Source organism: Lepisma saccharinum, chromosome 2 (assembly GCF_977018435.1).
Source record: "Lepisma saccharinum chromosome 2, izLepSacc3.1, whole genome shotgun sequence".
Taxonomy (NCBI): domain Eukaryota; kingdom Metazoa; phylum Arthropoda; class Insecta; order Zygentoma; family Lepismatidae; genus Lepisma; species Lepisma saccharinum.
In genome coordinates this window covers 147,685,309-147,695,014 of record NC_139230.1, presented here as the reverse complement: position 1 = coordinate 147,695,014, position 9,706 = coordinate 147,685,309, and positions in this window count along the sequence as shown.

Genomic DNA, 9,706 nt, shown 5'->3' with positions numbered 1-9,706 from the left:
AGCGCAGAGCTCACACGCAACCGATCACGTTATATATATATATATATATATATATTTTATTTACATTTGTGCATTATTTAGTCAATAGGCCTATCCTATTTCTAGTGACTTTTCATACCTATATGTTCTTGTCGTGTTAATAGAAAATTTGAAAAGTGTCGCAGTGATTTTATATCATATCAGATTTCTGGAGATCAGATGGAACTACCTCAGAGGAACATGTGCTTTTGGTTAAGGCTGAGACTTGTTAGCTTCGACGATGTATACTATGCTGTTTGAAAAGAAATAAACATTTTGAAACAAAAATCTAATGAGTAAAAATATTATAATAAACAGATCATTACAAGTACAAAAAGTACATTAAAAAAATTATAATACGGTGATATATGTCTGAAAAGCAAGGGTGAGCACCACACTCACCCGCAACTGGTGATGTGACTACAGCAAGGGCGACCGATCCTGGGTTAAAGAAACGATGTAATTTGAAAGTGATGACAATAAAAGAAGAGAGAAAGAAGATAATTTATAGGAAACAGCGATGTTATCGGCTGGCATTATTTTTCATATTTGGCTGTTCATATCATTCCTGACCAACTTAGTTTTTCTCACACCAATTTATGTTAGTAAAAGCAAAGTTACAACCAGACATACTTGTGTCAGAGCCTGGCCTACTGCCCCTTTGCAGAGTCTGTTTATTAATTGCTGGCTCTTTTACTGAAGTGTTGTATGGTGTTAATATCCTTCTGAAACTGATATTAGAAGTATTGTTTTTATTAACTGGGGTCTCTTTTCAAATTTTACTTTTAAGATGAGAATGCAACATATAAACAATTGATTCGACATTAGACAGCAGCTGAGTATGTTATCATTTATTAGTTATTCTTTTATATTAATGGCAACTTGAAATCATAAAAGAGGGGGGGGATGGGGAAGGTATTATTTTGGAGGACAATATCCACTGATGACAATATCAACCTGTGAGAGACCTGTAATTTTTCTACAAATTTGGTGTGCTAACCAACAACTCCATGGTTCTGTAGCACAGCAGATTTGTAGTAAAATCAGGTCTGTTGTAGGTTCAATCCCCACCAGCAGCAAAAATACATTTGTTCAGTTCAAGATGAGAGAAGAGGTGCTCTTTTAAAATGAAGTGTTAGAATAAGTATAGTTAAAAGCACTAGAAAATATATAATGTCTAACTAATATTGCTTGCTCATGTAGAACCATTGTTACTAACAGAAAATTATTGGAAATTTATATTAACAAGTAGCTGGAAGAGAGATAATGTCAGGATCTATAAAAGTACGTTTTTGCCATTTGTTACAAAAATACATGTTACAACAAATATAATCAAAATGTTAATCTGAGGCCTCAAGAAACTGAAAGAAGAATGTTTGAGGTTTTTTAGTTATACATTTTAAGATTCTGAGTGCTTTGGTAGCTAAGACATATGGAATCCAAAACTAACCACTATACTCTATATGATTGGATGTTATGGTTTTATTTCATAAACATGTTTTATTGACTCTTAAAATTAATTACAATATTTTTGTGTTAATAAATATACACAATATAACCTACAAGATTTATTTCTTTTTTAAGTGGTATTTTATTGCAAATAAGTTCAGTGTAGACTGAACTGAATTGACAAGAGTTAGTTTTCAAAATTTACATTTCCACATTCAAATTTAGCCTTTAAAAGAAGATAGAATCTTAGCAAGTTTTACATTAGAATTTTTGATAGTTTATAAAACATGAAAAATAAGTGCATTTAATTTATTTTACAGGATTGCCTGCCCAAGCATTGTGTATCCTAAAGGATACAAATCTGCATGGAAGAGAATTCCCAGTTATTGACTCAACAGGATCATCAGTGAAAATTACATAATGAGTGGGAATTGATGTTCAAATGAAAGTTTAAATGTTTGAATATACGTTATATATAAATTAGAACTGATACCAATGCTGATGCTGTTAACAATTTACACTGATTCTGACAATTGGAATTTGAAAAAATTAAGTAATTCAAAATATTTAGACCATTCCAATAGAAAGTGGACATGTCCATGAAAATTTTTAAAGAAATGCAATTCACTCAGACTCAAAAAATACTATTGGCAGCTACCAGAGATTAGATTAGAGCTAATGGTTTCCAATTCTGATACCACTGGTATCAAGCAATACCAAACATCAGCATTGTGCTATAAGTGAATATAGAGGAAAAGTGGTAATATGAAATCCCCTGCTAATATGAAACCTCTCAATATCTGAAGATTACAAAGCTCCACTCTAGTGATGAAACTTGTCACTTTATTAGTTTGACCCACGAGTGGCTAGTGACAGCCGTAGCAACTTGGAAATACATGCTAGCAGCACCAAACCAGACCTGTCTAACCTATGTACATAATTATTTCTGCTATTATATGCATACATGGATAGGTGAGGCAGGTCAGGTTTGGTGCTGTTAACACATATCTCCCAAGATGCTAAGGCTGTTGCTAGCCACTCATGTTTGACATACATCTCATAGGACAGCTGCAATCGCCATTTGTGTAATGTTGAATGTTCAAGAAGCACTTTCGCCTATTTTCAAACCTTAGGAAAGGTAGGTAAAACCGTATTTGTCTGAAGTTTTTGATGACTTACCGCTTATGTTTAGAACCAGACGCTTTACCTACATGTTATTTTGTAACATCTTCATGTGTTTACATGAATCTTGTTCATTTTGCGATAAGTTGCACTGTTTTTCAATATAGCAATGTTTGTATTATGGACCTCTGTGGTGCTGGTAATATGGAAGCAGGTTTGTTTATTTTATATTTTTTATTTTTTATATGTTTTTAGATGTTGCTAACAACACAAAAGAAAAGGCAAATGTGACGTGAGCTGTGAGCCATGTGCCCACAAACATATTTTTTGCTTTGGAATGCAGAATAATTTCAAACAATACATTGCCACCAATTTTGAATGATATATTATTACCCTCCCTGGGAAAGTGTTGCTTCCCCCCTGGGAAAAGTTTTGTTTTGCCACACACTATAAAAAAGTCTGGATATACCCCTGGATAAGGCCAAGATAAAAGACAGTCATTGCAATCAGAGAGAAGAAGATGGGATTATAGAAAGGGTATAAACAATTCGAAGTTCATTATTTTCTATTAAGAGAAGCACCTAGTTTATGCATTAAACATTTGTAACATTTGTAATACGTAACTTTTTAATTGAATACAAAATACTTTTCGGAAATTAGCATTATTTTGTAATTTTTAAAAAATGTCTATGTACTGCTTCACAAAATGGAAGGGTCCATATTTCCAGCACCTTTTCTATATTGACTTAGTTGTACTTTTCTTGATATAGTTTTTCACAGATTAACCTGTAAATGGAATGTTGCATATATCAGAACTTACATCTTGATAAGCTTATAGTTCAGACAAAGTAGTTCAAACATCAAGTCGGGTTCTATATTACATCTTTTTCCTCTACTTTAAAATATTGGTACAAGTTATAATGATAATGAATTGTTTTGAGAAATCCTGTTGAAACTTACAATTTTATTACTGTAAAGCTTGAGTGAATAAAGGTTGTTTTCCCATTAAACTAATTTATTATTTCAGGTAAGAATTTTAAGACCAAGAAATTTGGGTTCATGCCAAAACAAATATTATTTAGAATTTACACAATGAAACTTTTTGAAAATTGTATGTAGCAAGAATCTAGGAAGATGCCATGAACACAAATCCCTTATGGGCAGGGGCAGCACCATGGGGTGCAAAGGGGTACTTCAGCACCCCCTAAATTTCTTCCGCATCCCCTTCAGCACCCCCTATTCAAAACCTATGTTGAAAACATTAACTCCTACAGTGTCATATGTCGTAGTCACATTGAGCACCCAAATGTTAAGTATTGTAGTGAGAGTGCTGTTATTGTATACAACAGCCAAGCATTGAAAGAGAAGCCGCATATATTTTCCTGTACTGTCGGCAGTCTCCATAAAGATCAGAGTCCGTTGTCTTTTTCTTCGTCAGTATTGTTTCATCTTTTGTTTTAAGTGGCCTGTTTGTGTTTTTTGATATTTGCCTACACCTCAGTGAGTTCTTTTTTTGGAATTGTTGTTAAACAGTTCCATTGTCTGCCTACTTGTTGTTCCTCCTTTCTTCAAGTCTAACTGGAACAAAAATTTCAGGTGCTTTCAAGATATCATCAGGTCATGCTCGGGAAATTATTTAATGGGAGTTGTATTGTGAGGGGTAGTTTACCTGTTATTACGGTCTATTATGTTCCACGTAACATGCTTAGTAAAGTATCATTTCAGACTTTGTCGAGGAGCCCAAAGTTCGCGAAAAAATGATTTGTTGATGCTTAACGTAGATGAAGTTGCCGTGCACTTCGTGTTTTGTCCTGACACCACAGCATCTGGGGCACATGGAAGATAGCCAGTGGCACAAACACAAACCCTTCCAACCTTGGTCGGAAATCAATCTATGGGGCAAGGGGGCAAACATTGAAGTAAAAAAAATGCAAGGCTAGCAGAATCTGAGTAGCAGGACAAAATAATACTCAAGATGGCATTAGTTTTCATGTATTTCTTTATTTTTTCTTCCAGATGCCCAAGGGCACCTGCAAGGGGCACAGAGGCAATTTCCATCCTCGATTTAAAATGTTATGCAAATAAAAATACATTTCGCAGTTTGTTTCTGTAAATACGTAAAAGTTCAGAGCCGTAGCTAGGGGGGGGGAATAATCTGAATTAAATGTTAAAAAAGAGAATGTGGCACCCGGTTAAATTAATATTGTTTTCAATTTGCAATAATTTGGAGATAAGAATTTTCTTGTGAGCGAAGAAAGCAATATCATTCTTTTCTGTAATGCATTGTAAATTAGAAGAGAGAGAAGTGAGACCAACATGTACTTCAGGGTTCAGACTGTTACTGCAAAGCAATTTGGTCTTAAATGCATGAACAATTGTTTGGATGAAAAGGAGCATGCACATTTGAGAGATTTATATCATTTTTGCTGTTGGTTTGTTATGAGGCAGATGAATTGATTATGTAATACATTTAAATAATTTGTTACATATATGTATTAAAGAAACTTTGAATATGTACACAGTTTAGTGTCAACATGTTGCATATGTATTTTCTAATTTTTTATGTTGCTCCATGTTGCATATGTGTAAAACATATGCTGTACATGAAAGTTATGCATGTCATATGTACAAAAATAATTATATTCATCATGCATTTTCTGTCTTTTTGTGTGCTTGTTTTCAATTATTAGTTAATGTTAATGAACGTGTTGGAAAAATTTTCAAATCGTTTGTCCAACACAAATGCTTTAGCACAGACTTCTCCCCTTTTTGCATGATATATGAGGATAATAACATCTTCGACACTAATACTACAATTACTACTACTACTACTACTAATATTAATGTTGTTGTTGTTATTATTATTATTATTATTATTATTATTATTATTTTAATTGACACATTTATCCTGGTACTTGCCCCCCCCCTCCACCTGCAGACAAAACTCTGCTAAAGCATGCATGCATATTTCATGATTTCTTTGTTTTCAATATCACACCCCCTCAGCGCCCCAGATGATTAATCCTGGCGCCGCCACTGCTTATGGGCCTGCATGGTCAGTTCACCACTACAAATAGTGTTGGTGGAAGAAACATGCTCGTTCTTTCTATTTACGTGCTCAACTTGGCAGAGACAGTATTGCTATATGAAGGAAAATTTTCCTTGGTGCAGGGAAATCCAGGTCCAGTTTTAGGTATAAAAGGGAAATTTTATGAAGAATATAGATATTGCCGAAAAATTTGAAGTTGTCAGACTTCTGTTTTGGTTTTACTTGCATCCTTGCATTGGTATTTTGTTTCTATTATATCTAATTAATCTAGATGGGGCATATAATAAATATATGTAATAAATAAGAATTATTGTGGTAAACCAGGACAAATTTTCAGAATACGCCACTGATACTTTCAGCTGATCTGACAGCAGGCTTCCTATAAGGGAGCTCTTTTCCCTCTTGCTAGATATATGATAATATCATAACAATTAGTAGCTTTTTATCAGAAGAAATTTAAGATGTTTTACAAATATATGTATGTCAAAGCATTGATTCCAAAAATTTCACACCTATAGCTCATGCATGAGATATTCGAGGTTCTTTACAGTTATTTGTCCCAGTGTGGGTTTGAATGCACACAAGTTGGAACTTGCATTGTCATGTAGGACTCGAACCCACACTCTTCAGATCATGAATCCATAACACTAACCACTCACCTGCAACTTCTACTTTATACTGTAGTGTCAAATAACGTAAGGTACTTTGAGTGTTTTATTATTGGCGAAGGGTGTGTTTTCTCACTCTTTCTCTTTCATTTCTGCTGATTTTCAGACTGCTACAACTTTTTACTTTCTGCTGCCTACAGAAGTCTTTCTGGCACACTTGATTGGACATCACCTTCAAAAAAGGCAATATATGGCTCTCCAAAAACTTGGAGTGGGAATGACACATGCAATTCATGTGATATGATCTTAAAATTTTTCATATTTGAATTTTTACTCATAACACTATCATCAATCAAGCATTTACTTTCTGGACATATAGTACTGTTAAGAAAATATAAACATTCCCCTTCTTTAAATATATCCTTCACATTCCTTATGCCGAGACATAAGTTACCCTTTGCTACTCAGTATCTGCTCTGCATTCATTGTTGAACCAATGATGTCGGGAAAAGCAAAAGTATTCTAGAAACCTACCTTCAGCCTTTGCCAACCTGACAATACAGTGTAAAGCATGGGAAAATTGAAAAGTACCTTCTTTGGTTTGTACTAAGCAGTGACATTTCTCAAATAAGATTCAGGCTTACGATTGTCTACGTCGTTTTTGAGTCTTTCTGAAATATGATCACTGTAGTGAATACTGAACTTGGTACAGCAAAGTGCAGAGCATGGCTTGAGCAACTTGAATCAAATAAGTAACCTGTAGTAGAAGTCAAGTGACCATCAATTCAGTGGATGATCTGCTGATGACTAAAATGAATCTTGTAAGATTTCAACTCAGAGCAAGCAGTAAAATTGCAGTAGTGTGAATGTCTACTGAATGTGACTTTCATTAGAAGTTATGATGTACAGCTGATGTAAAACATTACTACACTACACCATTTCAGATAGTTTACATTTCATAATGATATACAGGGTGTTTCCGTGACTTTGATTCAAACTTGCAGGGTGAATGGAGACTGACCAAGTACCAGTATGAGGTAAGGAACCCTGGACCGGAAACACACCATTAAAAAGTTATGAGCCAAAACTATTTAGGGCTTCCCATAACAGTGGAATAAGACTACTGAAAGATGTGGCTTTTAGAATTAATAGGATAATTAACGATACTACAGTGTATCGTACTACTCTACGACAAAAACGTTACAGTAATTGTTGAAAATGGCAGCCCCAGTGTCACATGAAGCTCCATCAAATCCACTCTGGAGTGGTTCTGACGATATAGCAATGATTCTTGCCAACATATCCTCTTCACTTACACAGTTGATGATTGGGTGCTGAGCCGAAAGACACCCCATGCATCCCCTCCTGGCAAGAACCCTTGCTGCCTGTGATATCATCAGAAGGACTCACGGGATGTTAGAGCCAGGGGCGGTTACTGATATTGTTGCAGTGTTGTACAACGACCGGATATCTTACAATGAAATGTCATACTTTTTGTTAGTATATTTTTCATTTGTTTTCCTATTAAATATATTGAACATAAACAAACAATTTTGCCTTTCATTGCTTCATAAAGCAAATTCCATTACGATCCATTAAAAAAAAGGAGGCAACCTGCAAGATTTCACAGTGTATGAGTAGATGCATAGGTACGCGTTGCAAAGCCGAAGCAACTGCCTGATCTCTACAGCGAGGAGTATTGGAGCGAAGTTCAATGCTATTCTTCCTATCCCCTGCTTCAGTCGGCTTGGTCGTTGCAATGGATTTACAACACACCAAGGTCAGGCAACCCATTTTGGATCCCCCAGCATGTGAGGGAAGAAGAGGACGGACCAGCAACAAACTCTGGGATTCAATTCTCACTGTCCTGTGTCGTAGAGCAACAGACAAAATGTCCATGTTAGGCAAAGATAAATATTTTCTTTTGGGGAGAATCTTAACCTAATTTAAATTATGTGTGATACCGGTACCAATGTTTGAAACTTGTAACAGTTTGATTTTATTTGATGTTTTTTAAATCCACTTTATGCACAGAAAGACTAATCGGGACTGAACCTTCAGTTTAAAGTGGGATCCGAACCACTGTGCCATGTGCCTCCATTTGTAAAAATTAAAAACTGTTCAAAATACTGATTAATATTATTGGGTGAGTATTCCAATCCAATTACAAGCATCAATTCATCAGAGTTTTCCTTCAAAATATTTAACAATTGAATCCGTAATCACAAAAAACACATTTCTGCATAATATACTGCTGCCGAATAAATGGAAACTTCAAATTTTGTATGATGATTATTAATTGTACTCCTCGAAAGTGTAACGTGTCACTCACATATAAAATTATAAATACATATAATTACATTATAAATATATACAAATTCAAGTTATATAAATATGTTATATATTGATGAAGGAATATAAAGGTAAAGGTAAAGTGCTCCCCTGTGCATGCCATGAAGGCATATAGGGGGTGTGGGGGTATCGCCCCACACTTTCTTGATCCTGTCGTGAGTGGGGGTGATGTGATCAGCATCACGCCCCTGACCACCTTTATCCCCCAGGGTTTCCCCCAGGTACCCATGTTATTCGACACTGGGTGGACGCGGGGGCCGCTTCCAACGTTAGAAAAGTTCCCGGATTTGAACCGGCCGGGGATTGAACCCGGGACCTTTAGCATGGTAGTCAGACACGTTACCAACTTTTTTTTTTCTTTTTTAATATTCTTTATTTTATGCAGTAGGGACTACTTACATGATCCTATGATAACATTACACATATATCAGATCTATATTACATAATTAGGTGTATTTACAAGAAAAGGGCCTGCAAAAAATTTGCATAGAGTGTTTTGAGGTTGGCTTGGTCCATCTGGTAATAATGCTCACTGTAGTGATATTGAGCTACTAAAAACTGGACCGCTCTTACTTTAGTAAGAGGGAAGAACACAGTCTGGTAACAGTAAATGTATCGGGCGATGTTCTACATATCAGCGGCGTATACTCTGGGTCATCTAGGTAATCGCAGATGACCCGGCTGTATTTCTTTTTTTTTTAAAAAAAAAATATATATACATTTCTTCGCAATATTCTTCCAAACCAATTTCGATGCATACATTTCTTTGCTTCCAGCGCGCCGCGAATGCTTTCAACCGTTTGCCGCTGAATGTCCGGGAACCTTTCTCCAGCCGGTGGAATGACGTTAGGGAATCTCACCCTGACGTCATTCCACCCGCTTCCTTTACAACCCTTGGCGAGAAGAGAAAGAAAAGAGGGGGGAGGAAACTCTGCTTCTCAGGCGCGGCGATTCCGTGGCCAGGGTAAGCTCCTTCTGGTGAGAGTCCACCGGTCTCAACCCCTAGAGTTTGCCTTTCCCTCCGCTGGCGACCATTGACCTCCTACAACCCTCCTCCACAATTCTCTCCCGAAGGCTATGTCGTCGCTAAACATAGAAACTGTGTTTT